We start from the raw sequence: 26,742 nt of genomic DNA, 5'->3' as shown, positions 1-26,742 counted from the left end.
TGTAAAACACAAATGGTGATCATTTTTGGCAGTATGATATGCATTTATTTTGTAGTACGAGGTTATAAGCAATCATTTTGAAGCCGTAATTAATCACATTATGATACACTGCTATAAAATCATTCCTGATCTATGTTTAGCATAAAGGATGAGCTATTTTGGCTCTAATCTAAAAGTGGCAAATAACTATTGTTGGCTGTCAGAACATGATTTTTTTTAAAATTTTTAAATTTTATTTATTTTTTTATACAGCAGGTTCTTATTAGTCATCAATTTTATACACATCAGTGTATACATGTCAATCAGAACATGATTTTTACATACTATTTCAAATACTTATTTTTGATTTCCTACAATCAAATAGATAATATTTACTGATTATCTGCATTTGAATAGAAGTGAATTGTAATCAGTTCATTTGTATGTTTCTGTCTGATTGGCTGGACATGATCAGTCGTAATTAAAACAAGGCAGTAAATGTGCTCAAATGAAGTTTGGCCTGACTGTCTTCTTCTGTGATATATTTGGGTATTTCTGCTATAATATTTATGCATTATTGAAAAATATCACGTTCTTCAAAATTATGCACTGAAATCAGCAAGATATGTGGAAAAAATACAGTTCCGGAGAAATCACCCAAAATCAGAGCATGGACAAAAACAAAATTGATACCAAAACTGATAGCAGTTCAGCATGACTAGAAGCCACCTCAAATTATATAACAGAGTAGAAATGTTGGTATGTGGGCATGGAGATAGTACACATGGAAGTAGAACTCTGATCCAGTTACTGTTCAGATGGGTATGAGAGTAAGTGCAACCTACTATAACCCAGGAACTGTTTAAGTTGGGGAGTACACTTTTCTGGAAAGGGAGCTCTAGTGCAGGATGCATTTTAATAATTTTCTTAAAGCAGAAGTATAAATAAAAACCCCTTCATGATAAAAAACTCATAGCAAAATAAGAATAGAAGGGAATTTTCCTAATCTGATAAAGGATATCTAAAAGCCTACAGCAAACATCATATTCAGTATTGAAATATTGAAAGATTTCCCACTGAGATCTAGAAATGAGACTATTATAAATTAAGACATTGTGGTTTGGGGGCAAAGACAGAATAATGAAACAGAGGGTCCAGAAATAGACCATCATGTTTATCATCCAGTGATATATGAAAAAGGTGGTATTGCAGTGCAGTGGGGAAATGATGTCCTTTACAATAAGTGATGCTGGGCTGATTGGAATGAAAAATGGTGGCCTAGTCAATAAATGGTATTGGGTCAATATTGAAACCAATGAATCGTGAACCTGACTTCACAGCATATACTCCAGATTCAATTCCAGATGGATGGTAGAATGTGAAATGTAAAACAATCATGCACCTTAAAGGAAGCATAGGAAAATATCCTTTTTGACCTAGGGGTAGACAAAGATTTTTTATTGATAAGTTGTACTTTATTAAAATGAAGATATGTTGTTCAAAAGATATCATTAAGGAGAGGGAAAAGACAAGTCACAGAGTGAAAGAGCTATTTGATAAAGGACTTGTCTTCACATGGTATTTGTCTTTCTCTTTCTGACTTCGCTTAGTATGATAATCTCTAGGTCCATCCATTTAGCTGCAAATGGCATTATTTCATTCTTTTTTATGGCTGAGTAATATTCCATTGTATATGTATACTATGTCTTCTTTATCCGTTCATCTGTTGGTGGACATTTAGGTTGTTTCCATATCTTGGCTATTGTAAGTAGTGCTGCTGTGAACATAGGGGTACGTGTATCTTTTCGAATTATGGTTTTCTGCAGATACGTGCCCAGGAGTGGGATTGCTGGATCATATGGCAACTCTACTTTTAGTTTTTTGAGGAAGCTCCATACTATTCTCCATAGTGGCTGCACCAATTTACATTCCCACCAACAGTGTAAGAGGATTCCCTTTTCTCCACACCCTCTCCAGCATTTGTCAGACATCTTTTCTGACTTCACTGGTAAGAAATTAGGAATTAACTACACGAAGAAAACTGAAAAAAAAAACCCCACAAACATATGGAGACTAAACAACATGCTACTAAACAATCAATGGGTCATTGAAAAGTCAAAGAGGAAATCAAAAATTACCTGGAGACAAGTGAAAATGGAAACACAGTGATCCAAAATCTGTGGGATGAAGATAAAACAGTTCTAAGAGGGAAGTTCATAGTGATACAAGCCTACTTCATGATACAAGAAAAATCTCAAACAATCAAAATGTACATTTAAAGAAACTAGAAAAAGAAGAACAAGCAACGCCCAAGGTTAGTAGAATAAAGGAAATAAAAGATCAGAGTGGAAATAACTGAAATAGAGACTAAAAAACAATAGAGAAGATCAGTGAAACTAAGAGTTAGTTCTTTGAAAATATATACAGAATTGATAAACATTTAGTTAGATTCATCAAGAAAAAAGGAGAGAGGGTCCAAATAAATAAAATCAAGGATAAAAGAGGAGAAGTTACAACCAACACCATACATACAGAAGATCATAAGTGATTACTATGAATAATTATACACTAATAAAATGGATAACATAGGAGAAATGGATAAATTCCTGGAAACGTACAAATTCCCAAGACTGAATCAGAAAGAAATAGAAAATATGAACAGACTGATTACCAGTAATGAAATTGAATCAGTAATAAAAATCTTCCAACAAGCAGAAGTCCAGGACCAGATGGCTTCACAGGCGAATTCTACCAAACATTGAAAGAATAGTTAACACTTTTCTTTTTCAAACTATTCAAAAAAATCAGTGAGGAAGGAACACTTCTGAACTCATTCTATGAGGCCAGCACATCCTGATAACAAAACCAGAGACATCACACACACACACAAAATTACAGACCAGTATCACTGATGAATATAAATGCAAAAATCTACAACAAAATATTATCAAATCAAATTCAACAATACATTAAAAGGATCATACACCATGATCAAGTGAGATTTATCCCAGGGATGCAAGGATGGTACAATATCTGCAAATCAATCAACAAGATACACCACATTATCAGATTGAAGAATAAAATCATATATCAATAGATGCAGAAAATGCATTAGCCAAATTCAATGTCTGTTTATGACAAAAACTGTCAACAAAGTAGGTATAGAGGGAACCTCCCTCAACATAATAAAGGCCATACATACATTAAATCCCACAGGTAACATCATACTCAATGGAGAAAGTCTGAAGGCTTTTGCTCTAAGATCAGGAGTAAGACAAGGATGCTTACTTTCACCACTTTCATTCAACATAGTATTGGAAGTTATTGCCACAGCAGTTAGGCAAAAAAACAAAAACAAAAAAAGGAATCAGAATTGGAAAGGAAGAAATAAAACTGTCATTGTTTGTAGGTGGCATGATACTATATGTAGAAAACCCCAAAGACTTCACAAAAAAAATTGTTATTCAGTAAGTGAATTGTTATTCAAAAACTGACTTCAATAAGTGACTTCAGAAAAATTGCAGGATACAGAATTAATGTATAAAGGTCTGATGCATCTCTCTATTTTAACAACAAACTATCAGAGGAATTAACAAAGTGATCCCATTTATAATTGCATCAAAAAGAGTAAAATACCTAGGAATAAATTTAACCAAGGAGGTGAATGACCTGTACTCTGAAAACTATGACATTGATGAAAGAAATTGTAGACAAGACAAACAAATGGAAAGATGTACTATGTGCATGGATTGGACAAATCAATATCATGAAAATGACCATACTGCCCAAGGCATTCTACAGATTCAGTGCAGTCCCTATCAAAATACCAAAGGCATTTTCACAGAACTAGAACAGATAATCCTAAAATTTGCATGGAACCACAAAAGACCCTGTATAGTCAAAACAATGTTGAGAAGGAAGAACAAAGCTGGAGGTATCATGCTCCCAGGCTTGAAACTGTACTACAAACATATAGTAATCCAAACAGTATGGTACTGGCACAAAAACAGACACATAGATCAATGGAACACAGTAAAGAGCCCAGAAGTAAACGTATACTTACATGGTCAATTAATCTATGACAAAGGAGGCAAGAATATACAGTGGAGAAAAGACAACCTGTTCAATAAATAGTGTTTGGAAAACTGGACAGCTACATGCAAAAGAATCAAACTGGACTACTTTCTCATACTATATACAACCCCCCCCCTCAAAATCAGTTAAAGACTTAATTGTAAGACATGAAACCATAAAAGTCATAGAAGAAAATATAGATAGTATGCTCTTTGACATTGGTCTTAGCAGTATCTTTTTGATCTGTCTTCTCAGGCAAGGGAAACAAAAGCAAAAATAAACAAATGGGACTACATCAAACTGAAAAGCTTTTGCATAGCGAAGGAAACCATCAACAATACAAAAAGCCTACTGAATGGGAGACTATATTTGCCAATAATAGATAAGGGGTTGATATCCAAAATATATAAAGAACTCTTAAAACTCATTGTCAAAAAAACCCAAACAACCCAATTAAAAAGTGGGCAGAGGACCTGAGTAGACATTTTTCCAAAGAAGACATACAGATGGCCAACATGCACATGAGAAGATGTTCAACATCACTAAACATCAGGGAAATGCAAATTAAAACCGTAATGATACCACCTCACAACTGTGAGAATGGCTGTTATAAAAAAGACAAGAAACAACAAGTGTTGATAAGGATGTGGAGAAAAGGGAGCTATCGTGCACCGTTGATGGGAATGTAAGTTAGTGTAGCCACTATGGAAAACAGTATGGAGATTCCTCAAAAAATTAAAAATAGAACTACCATATGATCCAGCAATTCCATTTATGGGTCTTTATCAGAAGAAAATGAAAACAGTGTTTTGAAAAGATATATGTACCCCTATGTTCATTGAAGTACTATTTACATTAGCAAAGATATGGGAGCAATCTAAGTGTCCATTACTCTGGGATATTACTCAGCCATAAAAAAGAATATGATCTTGCTATTTGTGACAGCATGGATGGACCTAGAGGGTATTATGCTAAGTGAAGCAAATCAGACAGGAAAAACAAATATGGTATGATGTTACTCATATGTGGAATCTAAAAAAGAAAGAAGAAAAGAAACAAAACAAGACAGGAAAAGACTCATGGATACAGAGAATAAACTGGTTGTTCCCATAGGGGAGGCGGTGGAGGGACGGATGAAATAGGTGAAGGGGATTAAGAGGTACAGATTTCCAGCTATAAAATAAATAAGTCATGGAGATGTAATGTACACATAGGGAATATAGTCAATAATATTGTAGCAACTTTTTATGGTGATGGATGGTAACTTATTTTGGTGATTATTTTATAATGTATAAAAATATGAAATCACTATGCTGTATACCTGAAACTAATATAATATTATATGTTAATTATAACTCAATAAAACAAAATAAGACAGTTCAGTAGAAAAATGGGCAAAAGGCTTGGATAGGCTCCTCACAAAACAGATATTCTGATGGTTCATAAACATATGGGAAGGTATTTAGTCTCAGTCATCAGGGAAATGCAAATTAAAACCACAATGAGATATCACCACACAGCACTAGAATGACTGAAGTTCAAAACACTGGCAATACCAAGTGCTGGTAAGGAAGTGGAACAACTGATACTTCCATACACTGCTGGTGGGAGAGACAATGGCTTAACTACTTTGGAAAACTCTTTGGCACTATTTACAAAAGTTGAATGTATGGGTACCTTATGATCCAGCATGTCTACTCATAGGTGTAAATCCAACAGCAAAATACATATGTAAAATGTTAGCAGCTGTATTCATAATTGCTGTGAACTGTAAAAAAACAAACTGCTCATCAGCAGTAGAATGGGCAGATAAATTATGATATATTCAGATAACTGAAAGTGACACAAGAAGGAAAATGAATGAGTTATTGCTACACACAACAATACAGATGAACATCACAGGTAGAATCTTTACAAAAGGAGGCAGATGTAAGAGTTCATGCTGTTATGGTTTCATGTACATAAAATACAGAACCAGGTAAAACTAATAGCTGGTGATGTTTGTCAGAGAGTAGTTAGATAACCACTTTTATATCTGGCTTTTTAAATCAAGAACATATCTGTGATATCGTTGTGTGTAGCAGCAATTCATCCATTTTCCTTTATTTATCACATTCAATTTGAAGGTGTGTCTGTGTGTGTGTTAGTGACTGTAAGAGACATGAGTGGCTTTGGGATGCTGCTAATATTTTATTTACTGGGTGGTGGGCATATAGGTACATACTCCTTGTAAATTTGTTTAGCTATAGACTAATGATTTGCATACTTATGGATGTTACATATCAGTAAAAAATTTGCTTAAAAACAGGAGATCCTTGTAAAAATAGATAAAAATGTAGAGATAGAACAACATGTATGAATTTAAAAAATATTGTGTTGAACAAAAGAGCCAGATATAAAAGATTATATTCTGGTTGATTGTATTTATATGAAAGAACAAGCAACATTACAGATTTATGGTGATGCAAATCAGGATAGTGATTACCTCTGGGAGAGGATTGTCTGGAAAGAGACATGAGGGAACTTTTAGGGTGATTGAAAAGTTCTGTCTCTTAATGAAATATGGGTGTTATATGTTATGTGGGTGTTACATTTGTCAAAGCTCTGATTTGCATCACCAGCCCCATAGGAGTAGGTATTGGGTTCTGTTCTTAGTTTGATGTTCATCTCTGTCCTCACAAAGTGTGGGTCCCTGAATCCTGAACTGGCCTTGTCCAAACTCCCCAGGGAATGACCCTTGGTTTTTCGGATAGCGTGGGGGTAGAGGGATGTTTGTCTTACATTGTGGGCAGAATAAAGAAGAACTGCAGTGTTTTGACTATTTTTCTTAAAGAGTTTCAAGTAGTCCTTTTGTTTTCAACCCCATACCACACCTAGACCTTACATTTTCCCCTATTTCCCAGCTTTGTTGAGATATAAATTGATATATAACATTGTATAAATTTAAGGTGTACAGTGTGATGATTCGATATACATATATATTGTGAAATGTTTACTATTGTAAGGTTAGTTAACAAATATTTTACCTCACATAATTACCATTTTGTTGTTATGGTGAAAACATTAAAGCTCTACTCTCACAGCAATTTTTTTTTAAGATTTATTTTTTATTTATTTATTTTTGGCTGCATCGGGTCTTAGTTGCAGCATGCAGGATCTTCATTGAGGCATGTGGGATCTTTCGTTGCAGTGCGTGGGCTCTTCATTGTGGGGTGCGGGCTTCTCTCTAGTTGTGGTGTGCAGGTTCTCTCTTCTCCAGTTGTCTCACAGCAATTTTTAAGTATACAATACAGTATTTTTAACTGTAGTCACCATGCCGTACATTACATCCCTGAAACTTACTCATCTTATAACTGGAAGTTTGTAACCCCTTGACTAACATCTCCCCATTTCTCCTACTACTCAGCCCCTGGCAACTATTGTACTTTCTGTTCCTGTGAGTTTGGCTTTTTTTTTTTTTTTTTTTTTTTTTTAAAGATTCCACATATAAGTGAGATCGTACAGTGTTTGTCTTTCTCTTTCTGACTTATTTCACTTAGCACAGTGCCCTCAGGATCCATCCATGTTGTCTCAAATGGTAAAATATCCTTCTTTCAAGTGGCTGAATAATATTCCATTGTGTTTGTGTGAGATATATCTATATCTAGCTCACATTTTCTTTGTTCATTCATCTGTCTATGGACACAGGTTGTTCCCATGTCTTGGCTATTGTGAGTAATGCTGCAGTGAACATGGGATATCTTTGAGATAGTGATTTGATCTTCTTTGGATACATACCCAGCGGTGGGATTGCTGGATTGTATGGTAGTTCTAGTTCCTCAGTTTTTTGAGGAACTTCCCTATTGTTTTCCGTACTGACTCTACCAGTTTACATTCCCATCACCAGTGCACCAGGGTTCCTTCTCCACATCCTTCTCAGCATTTGTTATCTCTTGTCTTTTTGATGATAGCCATTCTAACAGGTGTGAGATGATATCTCATTGTGGTTGTGATTTGCATTTCCCTGATGGTTAGTGATGTTGTGCACCCTTTTATGTACCTGTTGGCCATTTGTATGTCTTCTTTGGAAAAATGTCTATTCAAGTCCTCTACCTGATTTTTAGTCGGTTTGTTTTTTGCTATTTGAATTGTATGAGTTCCGTATATATTTTGGATGTTAACTCTTTATCAGATAATATGGTTTGCAAGTATAATTGACTCTTGAACAACATGGGTTTGAACTGCAAGGATCCACTTATATGCCAGTTTTTTCAGTAGTGCTTATTACTATAGTATTACACAATCCTTGGATGATTGAATTTGTGGGTGTGGAACCACGGATACGGAGGAGCCACAATATGGAGGAACTGCATATGTGGAGGGTTGACTGTAAGTTACGTGCACATTTTCGACTGCATGGAGGGTTGGCACATGCCATGTTAAACCCCATGATGTTCAAGGGTCAGTTGTATTTTCTCCTACTCCAAATGTTACCTGGCCATTTTGTTGATTATTTCTTTGTTGTGCAGAAGCTTTTTAGTTTGTAGTCCCACTTATTAATTTTTGCTTTTCTTGTTTGTGCTTTTGGCACTATATCCAAAAAATAATTGCTAAGACTAATGTCAGGGTACATTTTCCCTATTAGGAATTTTATGGTTTCAGGTCTCACTGTTTAAGTCTTTAATCCATATCAAGTTAATTTTTGTGAGTTATTTAAGATAGGGGTCCAATTCTTTTGCATGTGTATATCCAGTTTTTCCAACACCATTTATTGAAGAGACTGTCCTTTTCCTATTGAGTATTCTTCAGTCTGTTGCCAAATATTACTTGACCATTTATTCATGGGTTTATTTCTGAACTCTCAGTTATTCTTTTGTTTTTTGTTTTTTTTGCCTCCAACTTTGCCCTTTCTCAAGATTATGTTGGCTATTCAGAGTCTTTTGTGGTTCCATATGAATTTAAGGATTGTTTTTTCTATTTCTGTGAAAAATGTCATTGGAATTTTGATAGAGATTGCATTGAATCTATAGGTAGCTTTGAGTAGTATGTGTATTTTATTAATATCAATGCTTCCAATCTATTGACACAGAATATTTTTTCATTTATGTATGTTCTTCTTCAGTTTCTTTCCTCAGTGTCTTATAGTTTTTGGTGTATAGATCTTTTACTTCTGTGGTTAAATTTATTCCTCTTTTTATTGTTTTTGATGCTATTGTAAGTGGGATTGCTTCTTTTTTTTTCTATCTTTTAAAAATTTTTTTAAATTAAAAAAATTAAAAAAATCTTTTATTGGAGTATAGTTGCTTTACAATGTGTTAGTTTCTGCTGTACAGCAGAGTGAATCAGCTATATGTAGACGTACATCCCCTCTTTTTTGGATTTCCTTCCCATTTAGGTCACCACAGAGCATTGAGTAGAATTCCCTGTGTTATACAGTAGGTTCTCATTAGTTATCTGTTTTATACTAGTAGTGTATACATGTCAATCCCAAACTCCCACTTCATCCCACTTCCCCCTTCCCCCCTTGGTATCCATACTTTAAAAAAAAATAATAATTAATTATTTATTTATTTTAGGCTGCATTGGGTCTTTGTTGCTGCACGCGGGTTTTCTCTAGTTGCAGCGAGCGGGGGCTACTCTTGTTGCCGTTTGTGGCCTTCTCATTGCGGTGGCTTCTCTTGTTGTGGAGCACGGCCTCTAGGTGTGTGGGCTTCAGTAGTTGTGGCTCGCGGGTTCTAGGGCGCAGGCTCAGTAGATGTGGCGCATAGGCTTAGTTGCTCCATGGCATGTGGGATCTTCGTGGACCAGGGCTTGAACCCGTGTCCCCTGCATTGGCAGGCGGATTCTTAACCACTGCGCCACCAGGGAATCCCCTATTTTTGTTTTTATTTTCATTACTCTAGGAGGTGGATCAAAAAAGATCTTGCTGCGATTTATTTCAAAGAGTGTTCTGCCTGTATTTTCCTCTAAGAGTTTTATAGTGTCCAGCCTTACATTTAGGTCTTTAATCCATTTTGAGTTTATTTTTGTGTATGGTGCTAGGGAGTGTTCTAATTTCATTCTTTTACATGTAGCTGTCCAGTTTTCCCAGCATCAGTTATTGAAGAGACTGTCTTTTCTCCATTGTATATTCTTGCCTCCTTTGTCATAGATTAGGTGACCATATGTGCATGGGTTTATCTCTGGGCTTTCTATCCTATTCCATTGATCTATATTTCTGTTTTTGTGCCAGTACCATATTGTCTTGGTTACTGTAACTTTGTAGTATAGTCTGAGGTCAGGGAGCCTGATTCCTCCAGCTCCATTTTTCTTTCTCAAGATTGCTTTGTCTATTTGAGGTCTTTTGTGTTTCCACACAAATTGTAATTTTTTTGTTCAAATTCCGTGAAAAATACCATTGGTAATTTGATAGAGATTGCATTGAATTTGTAGATTGCTTTGGGTAGTATAGTCATTTTCAGAATATTGATTCTTCCAATCCAAGAACATGGTATATCTCTCCATCAGTTTGTGTTGTCTTTTATTTCTTTCATCAGTATCTTATAGTTTTCTGAGTACAGGTCTTTTGCCTTCTTAGGTAGGTTTATCCCTAGGTATTTTATTCTTTTTGTTGCAGTGGTAAATGGGGTTGTTTCCTTAATTTCTCTTTCTGATCTTTTGCTGTTAGTATATAGGAATGCAAGAGATTTCTGCGTATTAATTTTGTATTCTGCAGCTTTACGAAATTCATTGATTAGCTCTAGTAGTTTTCTGATGGCACCTTTAGGATTTTCTCTGTCTAGTATCATGACATTGGCAAACAGTGACAGTTTTAGTTCCTCTTTTCCAACTTGGATTCTTTTTATTTCTTTTTCTTCTCTAATTGCCGTGGTGAGGACTTCCAAAACTATGTTGAATAATAGTGGTGAGAGTGGACATCCTTGTCTCACTCCTGATCCTAGTGGAAATGCTTTCAGTTTTTCACCATTGAGAATGATGTTTGCTGTGAGTTTGTCATATATGGCCTTTATTATGTTGAGGTAGGTTCCCTCTATGCCCACTTTCTGGAGAGTTTTTATCATAAATGGGTGTTGAATTTTGATGAAAGCTTTTTCTGCATCTATTGAGATGATAATATGGTTTTTCTCCTTCAGTTTGTTAATATGATTTATCACATTGATTGATTTGCGTATACTGAAGAATCTTTGCCTTCCTGGGATAAACCGCACTTGATCATGGTGTACGATCCTTTTAATGTGCTGTTGGATTCTGTTTGCTAGTATTTTGTTGAGGATTTTTGCATATGTTCATCAGTGATATTGGCCTGAAGTTTTCTCTTTTTGTGACATCTTTTTCTGGTTTTGGTATCAGGGTGATGGTGGCCTCGTAGAATGAGTTTGGGAGTGTTCCTCCCTCTGCTATATTTTGGAAGAGTTTGAGAAGGATAGGTGTTAGCTCTTCTCTAAATGTTTGGTAGAATTCACCTGTGAGGGCTTCCCTGGTGGCGCAGTGGTTGAGAGTCTGCCTGCCAATGCAGGGGACACGGGTTCGAGCCCTGGTCTGGGAAGATCCCACATGCCGCGGAGCGACTGGGCCCGTGAGCCACAATTACTGAGCCTGCGCGTCTGCAGCCTGTGCTCCGCAACAGGAGAGCCTGCGATGGTGAGAGGCCCGCGCACCGCGATGAAGAGTGGCCCCCACTTGCCACAACTACAGAAAGCCCTCGCACAGAAACGAAGACTCAACACAGCCATAAATAAATAAATAAATAAATAAAAATTAAAAAAAAAAAAAAAAAGTTCTCATCACAAAGGAAAAAACTTTAAAAAAAAAAAAAAAAATAAGAATTCACCTGTGAAGCCATCTGGTCCTGGGGTTTTGTTTGTTGGAAGATTTTTAATCACAGTCTCAATTTCAGTGCTTGTGATTCGTCTGTTTACATTTTCTATTTCTTCCTGGTTCAGTCTCAGAAGGTTGTGCTTTTCTAACAATTTGTCCATTACTTCCAGGTTGTCCATTTTATTGGCATAGAGTTGCTTGTAGTAATCTCTCATGATCCTTTGTATTTCTGCAGTGTCAGCTGTTACTTCTCCTTTTTCATTTCGAATTCTATTAATTGGAGTCTTCTCCCTTTTTTTCTTCATGAGTCTGGCTAATGGTTTATCAAGTTTATCTTCTCAAAGAACCAGCTTTTAGTTTCAGTGATCTTTGCTATCATTTTCTTCATTTCTTTTTCATTTTCTTCTGATCTGATCTTTATGATTTCTTTCCTTCTGCTAACTTTGGGGTTTTTTTGTTCTTCTCTCTCTAATTGCTTTAGGTGTAAGCTTAGGCTGTTTATTTGAGATGTTTCTTGTTTCTTAAGGTAGGATTGTATTGCTATGAACTTCCCTCTTAGAACTGTTTCTGCTGCATCCCATAGGTTTTGGGTCATCGTGTTTTCCTTGTCATTTGTTTCTAGGTATTTTTTGATTTCCTCTTTGATTTCTTCAGTGATCTCTTGGTTATTCAGTAGTGTATTGTTTAGCCTCCATGTGTTTGTATTTTTTACAGATTTCCTGTAATTGATATCTAGTCTCATAGCGTTGTGGTCAGAAAAGATACTTGATACGATTTCAATTTTCTTAAATTTACCAAGTCTTGATTTGTGACCCAAGATATGATCTATCCTGGAGAATGTTCCATGAGCACTTGAGAAGAAAGTGTAATCTGCTGTTTTTGGATGGAATGTCCTATAAATATCAATTAAGTCCATATTGTTTAATGTATCATTTAAAGCTTGTGTTTCCTTATTTATTTTCATTTTGGATGATCTGTCCATTGGTGAAAGCGGGGTGTTACAGTCCCCAACTATTATTGTGTTACTGTCGATTTCCCCTTTTATGGCTGTTAGCATTTGCCTTATGTATTGAGGTGCTCCTATGTTGGGTGCATAAATATTTGCAATTGTTATATCTTCTTCTTGGATTGATCCCTTGATCATTATGTAGTGTCCTTCTTTGTCTCTTGTAATAGTCTTTATTTAAAAGTCTGTTTTGTCTGATATGAGAATTGCTACTCCAGCTTTCTTTTGATTTCCATTTGCATGGAATATCTTTTTCCATCCCCTCACTTTCAGTCTGTATGTGTCCCTAGGTCGGAAGTGGGTCTCTCATAGACAGCATATGTACGGGTCTTGTTTTTGTATCCATTCAGCCAGTCTATATCTTTTGGGTGGAGCATTTAATCCAGTTACATTTAAGGTAATTATTCATATGTATGTTCTTATTACCATTTTCTTAATTGTTTTGGACTTGTTATTGTAAGTCTTTTCCTTCTCTTGTGTTTCCTGCCTAGAGAAGTTCCTTTAGCATTTGTTGTAGAGCTGGTTTGGTGGTGCTGAATTCTCTTAGCTTTTGCTTGCCTCTAAAGGTTTTAATTTCTCCGTCGAATCTGAATAAGATCCTTGCTGCGTAGAGTAATCTTGGTTGTAGGTTTTTCCCTTTCATCACTTTAAATATGTCCTGGTACTCCCTTCTGTCTTGCAGAGTTTCTGCTGAAAGATCAGCTGTTAACATTATGGGAATTCCCTCGTACATTAATTGTTGCTTTTCCGTTACTGCTTTTAATATTTTTTCTTCGTATTTAATTTTTGATAGTTTGATTGTTATGTGTCTTGGTGTGTTTCCCTTTGGATTTATCCTGTATGGGACACTCTGTGCTTCCTGGACTTGACTGACCATTTCCTTACCCATATTATGGAAGTTTTTAAACTATAATCTCTTCAAATATTTTCTCAGTCCCTTTTTTTTCCTCTTTTTCTTCTGGGACCCCTATAATTCGAGTGTTGGTGCATTTTATGTTGTCCCAGAAGTCTCTGAGATTGTCCTCAATTATTTTCATTCCTTTTTCTTTATTCTGCTCTGCGGTAGTTATTTCCACTTTTTTATCTTCCAGGTCACTTATCCGTTCTTTTTCCTTAGTTATTCTGCTATTGATTTCTTCTAGAGAATTTTAAATTTCATTTATTGTGTTGTTCATCATTGTTTGTTTGCCCTTTAGTTCTGGTTCCTTGTTAAGTGTTTCTTGTATTTTCTCCATTCTATGTCCAAGATTTTGGATCATCTTTACTATCATTACTCTGAATTCTTTTTCAGGTAGACTGTCTATTTCCTCTTCATTTGTTTGGTCTGGTGTGCTTTTACCTTGCTTTTTCATCTGCTGTGTGTTTCTCTGTCTTCTCATTTTTCTTAACTTACTGTGTTTGGGGTCTCCATTTCGCAGGCTGCATGTTCGTAGTTCCCGTTGTTTTTGGTGTCTGCTCCCAGTGGGTAAGGTTGGTTCAGTGGGTTGTGTAGGCTTCCTGGTGGAGGGGACTGGTGTCTGTGTCCTGGTGGATGGGGCTGGATCTTGTCTTTCTGGTGGGCAGGACCACGTATGGTGGTGTGTTTTGGGGTGTCTGTGAACCTATCATGATTTTAGGCAGTCTCTCTGCTAATGGGTGGGTTTGTGTTCCTGTCTTGCTAGTTGTTTGGCTTAGGGTGTCCAGCACTGTAGCTTGCTGGTCGCTGAGTGGAGCTGGGTCTTAGCGTTGAGATGGAGATCTCTGGGAGAGCTTTCACCGTTTGCTATTACATGGGGCCAGGAGGTCTCGGGTGGACCAGTGTCCTGAACTCGGCTCTCCCACCTCAGAGGCTCAGGCCTGACACCCGGCCAGAGCACCAAGACCTTGTCAGCCACATCGCTCAGAAGAAGAGGGAGAAAAAGAAAGAGAGAGGGAGGGAGGGAGGGAGGGAAAGAAAGAAAGAAAAAAAAATGGAAAAAATTATTAGAAATAAAAAAATTAAATATAATAAGAAAAAGAGAGAAAGAAGAGAGCAACCAAACCAAAAAAAAAAAATCCACCAAAGATAAAATCTCTAAAAACTATTCTAAAAAAACAAAGAAAAAAACAAAACAAAACCAAAATGGACAGTCATAACCCTAGGACAAATGGCAAAAGCAAAGCTACACAGACAAAATCACACAAAGAAGCATACACATACACACTCACAAAAAGAGAAAAAGGAAAAAATAATATATATATATAAAATAAAAGAAAGAGAGCAACCAAATCAATAAACAAATCTACCAATGACAATAAGCTCTAAATACTAAACTAAGGTAAACATAAAACCAGAAACAAATTAGATGCAGAAAGCTAGCCCCAAGTCTATAGTTGCTCCCAAAGTCCATCACCTCAATTTTGGGATGGTTTGTTGTCTATTCAGGTATTCCACAGATACAGGGTACATGAAGTTGATTGTGGAGATACAATCTGCTGCTCCTGAGGCTGCTGGGAGAAATTTCCCTTTCTCTTCGTTGTTCACACAGCTCCTGGGGTTCAGCTTTGGATTTGGCCCCGCCTCTGCGTGTAGGTCACCTGATGGCGTCTGTTTCCTACCCAGACAGGACAGGGATAATGGAGCAGCTGATTAGGGGGCTCTGGCTCACTCAGGCCTGGGGGAGACAGGGGTATGGAATGCGGGGCGAGCCTCTGGCGGCAGACGTTGCAATAGCCTGAGGCATGCTGTGTCTTCTCCTGGGGAAGTTGTCCTTGGATCCCGGGACCCTGGCAGTGGCGGGCTGCACAGGCTCCCAGGAGGGAAGGTGTGGATAGTGACCTGTGCTTGCACACAGGCTTCTTGGTGGCTGTAGCAGCAGCCTTAGCATTTCATGCCTGTCTCTGGGGTCTGCGCTGATAGCTGCAGCTCGCGCCCGTCTCTGGAGCTCGTTTAGGCGGTGCTCTGAATCCCCTCTCTTTGTGCACCCCGAAACAGTGGTCTCTTGCCTCTTAGGCAGGTCCAGACTTTTTCCAGGACTCCCTCGCTCCTAGCTGTGGTGCACTAGCCCCCTTCAGGCTGTATTCACCCAGCCAACCCCAGTCCTCTCCCTGGGATCTGTCCTCTGAAGCCTGAGCCTCAGCTCCCAGCCCCCACCTGCCCCTGAGGGTGAACAGATGAGCGTCTCAGGCTGGTGAGTGCTGGTCGGCACCAATCCTCTGTGCGGGAATCTCTCTGCTTTGCCCTCTGCACCCTTGTTGCTGTGCTCTCCTCCGTGGCTCCGAAGATTCTCCCCCACCTACCCCCCGTCCCTGCCAGTGAAGGAGCTTCCTAGTGTGTGGAAACTTTTCCTCCTTCACAGCTCCCTCCCAGAGGTGCAGGTCCTGTCTCTTTTCTTTTGTCTTTGTTTTTCCTTTTTTCTTTTGCCCTACCCAGGTATGTGGGAGTTTCTTGCCTTTTGGGAAGTCTGAGTTCTGCCAGTGTTCAGTAGGTGTTCTGTAGGAGTTGTTCCACATGTAGATGTAGTTTTGATGTATTTGTGGGGAGGAAGGTGATCTCCATGTCTCATTTCTCTGCCATCTTGAAGGCACCCCCTCCTCAACTGATTTTTAATATTGCTTTTGTGTCTTGCAGCTTCAGTGAATTTATTTCTTAGTTCTAATAGTTTTTTTTTTTGTGGAGTCTTTAGGATTTTCTGTATGTAGGATCATATTGCCTGCAGGCCTTCTTGAACTCCTGATACCTTGAATTCCTATGATTTGCTAGGGGTTTGTGTTAAGAATTGACTCTTGTTGGCTTCTCTGCTTGTAGGTAGGTTTTAGTATTTATCTGTTTGCCTTCAAGCTTCCAAATGTTTTAAGTGATTATTGTCTGCTGGTATCTAAATTACCTTTTCCTAGACTATGTAGGTTTATTAATTAATTTACAGTTTTTTTACTTACTGTCATTTTACTGAGGTTTTGGGAGAGAGCTGAGATGAACAATTTTGTTTAATCTACTTTTTAAAGCTAAAACCTGAAATTTAAAATTAAATTGAATGCATATTCATTGAGTTTACTAATGGCGAAACTTCTCATTGTGTTCTTTAATTCTTCTTTTTAATTCATTGAGCATCTTTATGGCCATTACCTTCAACTCTTTATTGGGTAGATTGCTTATCTTTGCTTTGCTTAGTTATTTTTCTGGGGTTTTGTCTTGTTGCTTTGTTTGGAGCATATTTCTCTATTCCCTCATTTTGCCTAATTCTCTGTTTTTATTTCTCTGTATTAAGTAGGTTGGTTACATTTCTTGATCTTGGCGAAATGGTCGTATGTAGGAGTTGTCCTTTGTGTCCCAGCAGCACATTCCCCTGCGGTCTTTAGAGTTATATGCTCTAGGGCTGCATGGGCCTTTCTGTTGTGGCAGGGCCGACTACTGGGGGCACTCTGGTATACAGGCTGATCTCTGGCCTGGTTGGTTGCCAGTCCCTGCCTAGTTCAGAGGGCTGCTGGCCTACTGGTGCACCTGGCTGTGTTTCTTGGGGGTCCTGCACTGGTGCTGGTTTGCTCGTGGGTGTTGATAGGTTCTGGGTCATCTGGCTCTGGGACCTGGGGGTTCCCAGGTCTGGTGCCAGGTTGCTGGTTGGTGGGACTGGGTGCTGGTATGGCTGACTGTAGTGCCCGGGGTGTCCCAGGGCTGGGGCCAGTTGGCTGGTGGGCAGGTAATCCCCCAGTGCTAACAGGCTAGAGGGAGAACTCCAAATTGGTGCTTGCCAACACCAGTGTCCTTGTATTAGAACAAGCTCACCAAACAGGGTGCCACCCGTGTCGGTGTCCTCATGGGGAAACTCAGTTGCTTCCTTCCTCTCTAGGAGGCTCTCCAAATCAGCAAATGGGTCTGACTCAGGCTCTTTTAAAATTTCTGCCTCTATTATGGGTCTCAGAGCATGGGAGATTTTGCCTGAGTTTTTTAAGAATAGAGTCTCTGTTTCCTACAGCCCTCTGGCTCTCCCACATGCAAGTCCTACTGGCCTTCAAAGCCAGACGTTTGGGGCTCATCTTTTTGCTGTAGGATCCCTGGGTTGGGGAAGCCCGATGTCGGGTTTGGATCCCTTGCTTCTTGGGGAGAACCTCTGCAGTTGTGATCATCTTTCCATTTGCAGGTTGCCTGCCCAGGAGTATGGGTCTTGACTGTACCACATTTCTGCCCCTCATATCCATCTTGTTGTGGTTCTTTCTTAATATATTTTGTTGGGAAAATCATTTCTGCTGGTTTCGGGTTGTTCTTTCATCGATAGTTGCTCTGTAAATAGGTGTAATTTTGCTGTGCCTGTGGGAAGAGGTGAGCTCAGGGCCTTCCTGCTCCACCATCTTGGCCACTAATGGGATTGGTTTTCCTTTTCTCATCTTGTTCTGCTTTAATATTTAGACCAAGAATCAGTATCAGCATCAACAAAGGAATGTTAACTTTCTGATACACATATAGAAATGAAACGTGTTTCATTACTTCCAAGGTTATTGAAAAATTGTATAATAAATAATTAAAGAGACTCCTAGGTTGGGTACTATTTTTATTAGTCTCTACTGTACTTTGTTGGATAAATATTCCCTGTCACTTTCTAATGGCATGTAAAAATTTAAGTTTTAATGAGATTTATGGATAGTAAAATTTTGCACCTTTCTGATAAGAAGAAAGAATTCTTGTAATTATAAAGACTTCATTTTTATTAACTTTAGGAAATGATTTATGTATGAAAATTGTCACAATTTCAAATCATAGTACTTAGTGTACAATTTTGTACACTATTTTGTATAATATAGTTCTAAACACTTAACAGCATTACTTTTAAATGCCTTTGGCTGATTTTCCATTATGCTTGCAACTTGATGTTTAGAAGTAAGAGTTTTATAATAAACATTTGCGGGGCTTCCCTGGTGATCCAGTGGGTAAGACTCCGCGTTCCCAATGCAGGGGGCCCGGGTTCAATCCCTGGTTGGGGAACTAGATCCTGCATGCATGCCGCAACTAAGAGTTTGCATGTTGCAACTAAGAGTCCACATGCCGCAGCTAAGAAGTCTGCATGCCACAACTAAGAGTCGACATGCCACGAGTAAGACCCAGTGCAGCCAAAATAAATATAAATAAATAAATAATAAATACATAAACAGAACTTATTAAAAAATAGTCATTTGCTTTCTACCTACCATATTCTAGGTAATAGTAGTAGATATTATACATTCATTATTTCAGCTGATTCTCAGAATAACCATATGAAACATTATTACCTTTATATTTTAGTTGAGGAAACTGAAGATCACGAGGTTGAAGGGAACATAGGGGTATGTGGTAGAAAGAAGATTCTGTTTGTCCTGAGTATTAAGCTATTTGGCATTCAATGAGACTCTACTTTTGGAAAAACCACTGTTTCTTGAGCTCCATTTTAAAGTCTATTGGGTTGTGTGGGACAGCTGTTTCTCCTAATAGATTAATAAGTGAATGAATGAACGCTTAACAAATGTGTTTTCTGTTTTTGGACATTGGAGCAATTCACGGTTTGCTGGTCACCAGGAAAGTTTTCATTCGTGGAGTATTATATGAGAGTTTAAGTTAGCAATAGACTGTGGGTCATAGAAAATAAGCGCCAGGGTTTGAAGTTTTATATAGACAGATGTTTGCCTCCCCTGGGTCTTGAAGATGGCCTGTTTTGGGCAGAGGAGGTTAGTAATTTTTTATTTTTGTAGTTTTGTGTACATATTTGAAACCAAATTTGTTAGGGGTTCAGAATGATGCTGATAATATTAGTCTCACATAGCCTTTGTTGAATGGCCCCAGGCATCTCAAACTGCTGTATCTCTCCTCTTTGTATTTTCACATCCTACCTATTCACTGCCATTTCATAGTGTACCTTCATCAGGATACGTCAATGGTTTGTGGAGAGAATAATAAAGTGGATCTTGGGAAATCAGGGGTCTATCTCTGTTGTGGAAGGTTTATGACTGAGCATGAGCATGATTTCTCAAGTTCCCCTTTTATAAAATATACAAGATAGCTATTTTTGCATGGAAATTTTAGGTGGATGAGTGAAATATTCTTAGAGCTTTTAGTAGGAAACCACAGTTTATATTTCAAATGAATGTACCTTGGATGGTGTTTTTCATAATTTTTCCATTACAGTTTATTTGAGCGCTACTACGAGGACTCAAAAAAGAATACGTCTTTGTATCAGATCTTTATCCTTCTTTTGATTTTGTTTAATATTAAATGTGACCATAAATTAACAAACTGTTAAAAAACAAATGTTATATACATCAGATGAATTTTGTCCTTAGAGTAGTAGACACCTTGACAAATTATATAACTATTCTAATAATAGTGAGCTTTTTTCAAAAAGTATTTGGAATACTCTTTAAAGTAAGCTTACAAACTCTAAAAGGATGAAAATTTGTTACCATGTTGAAAAGAATGTTGGGAGCTTTTGGGTTACCGTGGAATATTGATTATCTGCATTTGGTTTTGCTTGTTGCTGAAACACTACAAAAATGAAAATACAGGGATTTAAAAATGTAGTATACTCTCAGGGACACAGAAAGTTGGTAAGGCGTTGGAAGAGTGGAAACTTTGACTTTACAGACCCAAGATATCTGAATCCCAAGCATGTAGTAGGAATATCTGGGAACCACCCTCATTTACACAGCAGATCCTTAAAAGGCATAGGGACTTATAGCACCAGATACCTTTAGAAATGAGGATGAAATTATATAAGTGTTCTCCCTTACTTCAGCTCATTTGGTGGCTGCTCCTTCTTCATCTGGTAGAAGTTTTGAGGTTTATTAGAAAATAAAGGATAAATAGAGCATCTGTGGATTGAGAGACTTCATACATGTTTTTGTAGGAAATAGGTTCTGTATTGAAAACTGGGTGATTAAGTCACGACATGCCTACAGAATATTGAATATGGAAACTTCTAGCCTTCATCTTCCACTTGGCCTTTGAAATCATGGCAGCCAGACATTTACCTTCCAAACAGGAGATTAGAAGACTTTTGTCAGCTATCTGAACATGGCAAGATGAGAGACCTAAAGATGCTGACTGTGCCAGTTATTGACTTATTACTGCCGCTAAGTTCCAAACCTGCCCTTCTTAGCCCTTCCTGTGATGCTGGAGCTGGAGACTCTGAAAACCACATTTCTTCTTTGACAGCGAAATCTGTGTTAGGCTCTGCCAATAAAGGGGCATTGTAGGGAGACTATGAGGCTGGAGGTTGATGAAGAGAGTTGATTCTTCCTGTTTTTATTTTATCCCACTGGCAAACTGCTCTGAAGGCAGTTGGTCCCTGCAGTATTCCTTATGGCAGGCAGTGGTGTTGGTTCTCGTGAATGGCGTCCAGCATTTGTCACTGTGACCGTGGTTAGCATGTTTTGCCGCAGCACGCTCTTCCTCAGAGATCTGTATCTTAGCCTTTTGGGACCCCTTCTTTAAGTTTCTAAGCTTTATTTCTTGTCTACTTTTCCCTTAGCCTGAAGAGTGGCAATAGTTTTTTATAGTTGCTACCTCAGTTATATCCTAGGGTCCTCTTTTACATTTTTAATCAATTACTAGTCTTTTACCTACTTAATGATTCCTTTTTAAAAAAATCAAAGTATAGTTGATTTACAATGTTGTGTTAGTTTCTGGTGTACAGCAAAGTGATTCAGCTATATATATATGTGTGTGTGTGTGTGTGTGTTTATATTCTTTTTCATATCTTTTCCATTATAGTTTATTACAAGATATTGAATATAGTTCTTCTTGTTGTTCATCTGTTTTATACATAGTAGTTTGTACATGATAATCCCAAACTCCTAATTTATCCCTCCCTCCTTCCCTTTTGGTAATCATAAGTTTTGTTTTCTGTGTCTGTGAGTCTGTTTCTGTTTTGTAAATAAGTTCATTTGTATCGTATTTTAGATTTCACATATAAGTGATATCATATGATATTTGTCTTTCTCTGTCTGACTTCACTTCGTATGATCATCTCTAGGTCCATCCATGTTGCTGCAAATGGTATTATTTCATTCTTCTTTATGGCTGAGTAGTATTCCATTGTATATATATACCATGTCTTCTTTATCCATTCATCTGTCGGTGGACATTTAGGTTGCTTCCATGTCTTGGTTACCTAGTTAATGATTCTTTATATTAAAATTTTTCCTCTTTGAAAGGTTGGTGTGGTTTCTGTTTCCTGACTGGACTCTAGTAGATACCTTGATATCAGAATTTTCACAACAAATGGTAGTCAGATCTCCATACAGTGAATCAGAAGGTCAGCAAACTTCACACATGCATTTAGAGCTTCCAGTTAACTTTTTCTTTTTTGCTGCACTTGTAGGATCTCAGTTCCCCAACCAGGGATTGAACCCGGGCCACAGCAGTGAAAGCCCAGAATCCTAATGACTAGGCCACCAGGGGACTCCCCCAGTTAACTTTTGATTTACTTCCTTTTAAATTGAGCAGACAACCGAGGATACGAGATATTTGAGGATGCCTCTAATATGAAAGATGGCTCCCTTCCTTCCCCCCAAAAAAGAAAAAGAAAAAGCACCTTGGGGAAAGAGACTACATAGGGTGGGAAAAACTTAAACCTTATCATTAATACCACTTTGAGACATAAAGGAAGCCATAGCATCCACGAAACAAGAACAGGATACCATAAAAAAAGGAACATTCAGCCAACATAAAAGAGCCCTAGGAAATTAAAAACATGATAGAACATCATGAAACATGAAAAATCTCAGTAGAAGGGTTGAAAGATAAAGTTGAGGAAATTTCCTGGAAAGTAGAGAAAAAATACAAATCATAGAAAATTAGAGAAGATAAGAAAATTGGAGGTCAGCTTCAAGAGATATATCACCTGGTGGCGATTCAGAAACATAAAAGAGAAACTGAAGGATAGAAATCAATGATGAAATAGTTCAGGAAAGTATTTCAGAATGGAAGGACGTGGATTGATAGATTGAAAGTACCTAACACAAATGAATGAAAATAAACCCACATCACTGTGAAATTTCACAATGTTTCACAAGATTCAGCAAGCATTCAGAGACAGGAAAGAGCATAGTACATACAGAGGATTAGATTTTAACTATAGAAGCTAGAAGACAGTAGAGCAGTGTCTTCAAAATGTTGACAGAAGGTGATTTCTAATCTAGAATTTTATAACCCAGCCAAATCATGAATTGAATATGAGAGTATACTAAATATATTTTATGCCATACAAAGGTCTCAGTTTTCCTTCCATATAATTTTTCTCAAGAAGGTATTAGGGGATGTGTTCCTTTAAAAGCAGTAAATAAAGCAATAAGAAGATGTGGGATTCAGGAAACAAGAGAATCCAGCACATGAGAGATTCTTGAAGGTTATTTCCTGGATGAATGTAAAGGGTGATAATCAGGGTGACATATGAGCACCAGATGTAGAAAGTAATCAGAACAAATTAAACCTGTGAGACTTGAGAGAGGGAGAGAAACAGACATATTGAAGGCTGTCATCACCATTTGCCTTGCTGCCATTATCCGCCTTTTAAATCCAAGGACAGAATGACCAGTTGAGCTTGCCCTAGAATATTACATGTACTTGACTTGTTTTGACAAGGTTCCTTGTTTTGACAAGGTGCCATACTCTTTTGCCTATATAAGCTGAGAATACTCATTCTACCACTGCAAGCCTGTGTGTAGAAAGCAAGGAGAAGTCCAGAGAGTCCATGTAAAAAAGAACTGGCAGTCTTAGAAAAGTGTTGCATCTGCGTGGGAGAGGTAGTAGTACAGTAGGAGCAGGTGCTCTAGAGTTAGCTCTTTTTAATTTGGAGTTTTTCTCTACGTAAATGTAATTTGAAGTCCATAGTATTCTCTGACACTTAGTAATGTTGAAGGCATAGATTAATCATGGCTTTAATGTTTTTTTTTGTTTTTTTTTTTTAATCTGTATGTCCTTTGGAGGCTATGTGGAGAGATTCAGTGACTTCCATTATTCTGGGCCAAGTGAAAGTCACGTATGCTTCTACTTTTAACTTTTATACATTCTTATGTTTAAATGTGTGTGTGTGTGTGTGTGTGTGTGTGTGTGTGTAGTGTGTAAATAGCACATAATAGGGGATTTCTTTTTGTTTAGTCTGAGAATTTGGATTATTTCATTTGCAGTTGATTTAATTATTGATCTAGCTAGGTTTAAGTCTGTCATTTTGGTCTTTGTGCCTTAATTTGTTTATCTTTTCTTGCCTCCTTAAGTTGACTTAGCAACTTCTATTTATTTTCCTCTATTAGCTTGTTGGTTTTGAAGTATTTTATGTGTCCCTTGGTGTTACCCTAGAGTTAAAACATACATCCTTGAATTATTAGAGTCTACCTTGAATTTTTACTTTTACACCTTCCAACAATGCGTGAACTTTACAGTGATTTAATTGCGTTTACCTCCTTTATTACCTTTTGTACCACTATTGTCATGTATCTTCTGTCTATATTCATTTGTTTGCCCACATTTTTACCCTTTCCAGTGCTGTTTCTTTCTTCTTTTTCATGGGTGCATCTGGGATCACTTTCATTTTACCATAAGTACTCCTTTTAGTAATGCTTCTTTAGTGCAGATTTGCTGCACATTCATTCAGCTTTTGTTTATGTGAATCTGTTTTTTCATTTGTCATCATTTTGAAAGATCTTTTCCCTGGGTGTAGTACTCTACACCCAGGTTGATGAATACTTACTTTTAGCATTTTAAAGGTTTACTTCATTAACCTTTGATTTCCATCATTTCTGTTGAAAAGTCACTGTATTATTATAGTTCTCCTAAAGGTAATGTGGCTCTGTTCAGCTCTTTAGCCTGTCAGCTGCTACTTTCTGATGGGCTTCTTGGAACCTTGCCCTGAATTAGAACTGTAGGAATTAGGCAATCCCAAGAGTGGGGATTGTATCAGGTAGCTCTCAGTGTCAACCCTTTTCTTCTTACCTCAGTGGGACTCTCATTTTTGCTGGGATGTCCTCAGGGAAAAACTCAGCTGAATGAGGAGCTCGCTTTGATGTGATTCTCTTTTTTCAAGGATTATAGTTCCTTAGATCTTGTCTATGATAGTTGCTCTCCATTGCTCTTACACAATTGTTTCATGTATTTTGTTCAGGTTTATATTTGTCTAATGCAAAGTGTTTTGCCAGGGCTAGAACCAGAAGTTAGTAAATGTATTTTATATATATTTGAATTCTAAAAGAGTTTTTAAAATATCTTAATCAATGACAATATTATTGAAATTTGTTTATGGTTCTCCCGAATGACTACTCTTAAGGGAACAATAACTCATTTGGAAGTAAAAGTTCTTATTTTTTAATGTACGTTTATTTATTGCCAATTATTGTCTTTTATACTTACTGCTCATAAATGAAGATTTAAAATAGCATTAAATTATTTTTTATGCAAATAAATATACAAGGTTATTCTTTAACAGTTTTCAATGAAAATAATGGAAAGAGGATTTTGAATGTAGACCTTTTGAATAATTATGTTCCCCCACTTTGGGGCTGAATTCTCTGTAAGTTTCTTTTTTCATGTAAGTGGTTGGTACTTTCTTTCCTGCCTATTAGTTATATAATTGGAAAAAGGATAAAGAATTAGATGGGCTGTGCATATTTTTATTGATATACCAAAGAAAAAATTAGTATTTTGGTCCTTGATTTTATAGTTGGTTACTTAAATGATCTCTAAAGTGGATCTACATGCAAATCTGCCCTTCATAATGAATGATGATTTTGTAAACTATTTTTAATCATGATATGGAATAGAATAGAAATTGCGCTTGTTGTCTACCTGTCTCTACTTCCTGAGCAGCTGTTAGCCCTGGGATGGGAGTGGGGATAGATACATTTGCATTTTTTTCCTTTTGTCAGACGGTGAAGAATATGTTATACCTTCGAAATAAAAAGTCTGAAACTTCTTATTGAAGGATACTTTTTGTTGGACTTCATTTGGTACTTTTGATCTGGCTTGATTGGTTTGCACCCGGAATCTTTGTAAAGGATTGCTGATTGTTGACCGTCACAAAGCCTGAATTATATAGAGGCTTCATTCTTTTGGGTTAACACTGCTAACACTGTTCTGTAGTCTCTCTGTCAGTAGCAATTGTAGTGGTAGTGTTGGCTCTTTTTGATAGTATAGCCTTACTTACATTGGCAAGGACATTTCACAATCTAAATGACGATGCATGTTTAACAAAGTGGTATTCAGCAGTGTTTTGGGATTGTAGATGTGAAAACGCCTGGCACAGAGCATGGCACAGGGACTGGTGACCACTATTTTTTTTGTCTATATGTTTAAATAATTGTAGCCTTCAGATGAATTAATCTTTCATATATGTATTTACACACAGGATCCAGGATATTTTCCCAAACAGCCTTTCTTCTTAATTTGTATTTCCTTTCTTACTGATTGCTTTTCTAACCTAATGGGATTAAAGTTTTAAAAAGTTTTTGTTTTTTTAAAAAAAATCAGGCTTGAACTGACTTTTAAATTTATACACCAAGTGTGTTTATACACCAATTGTGGAAGGTATAATCAATCCAGAGTTAAGTTGACAAATGTAAACCCTTACATCTGTCTCATTTCATTCACACGTTAAATCCTCACTGAGCACTTACTTAGTGACAGTAAGCACACATACACACTAGTGTGCTACTTTCCTACTTCTTTGACAATCCAGTATTCTCAGTTCTATTTTTTGTACATTAATTACCTTTAAATAGTATGTAATGTCTTCTCTGAGTTTTATTATATTTGAGAGTCTAGTGAATCCCTAGCTGTCTTTCTAAAATCTACAATTTGCTTCTTGCTCTTCAGTCTGATATGGTTATATTTTATTTAAAAATCTATTGTCTATATTTTTCAATCTCCTTTGTGGAATAATTACTTAAATAGAATACACTTTGAATAACTCCTA

At 37.2% G+C, this 26,742-nt stretch overlaps 1 protein-coding gene across 4 annotated transcripts in view; it reads left to right on the top strand.

Moving 5' to 3' along the window:
* The window catches only part of DOCK3 (dedicator of cytokinesis 3), a 384,134-nt gene that overhangs the window by 39,649 nt on the left and 317,743 nt on the right, over positions 1-26,742 (top strand). The window lies entirely within an intron of this gene.

This window comes from Balaenoptera borealis (genome assembly GCF_965194805.1).
Source record: "Balaenoptera borealis genome assembly, chromosome: 12".
Classification (NCBI taxonomy): Eukaryota; Metazoa; Chordata; class Mammalia; order Artiodactyla; family Balaenopteridae; genus Balaenoptera; species Balaenoptera borealis.
The sequence above is the reverse complement of the archived record's forward strand: the minus strand, read 5'-3'. Positions and strand labels throughout refer to the sequence as shown.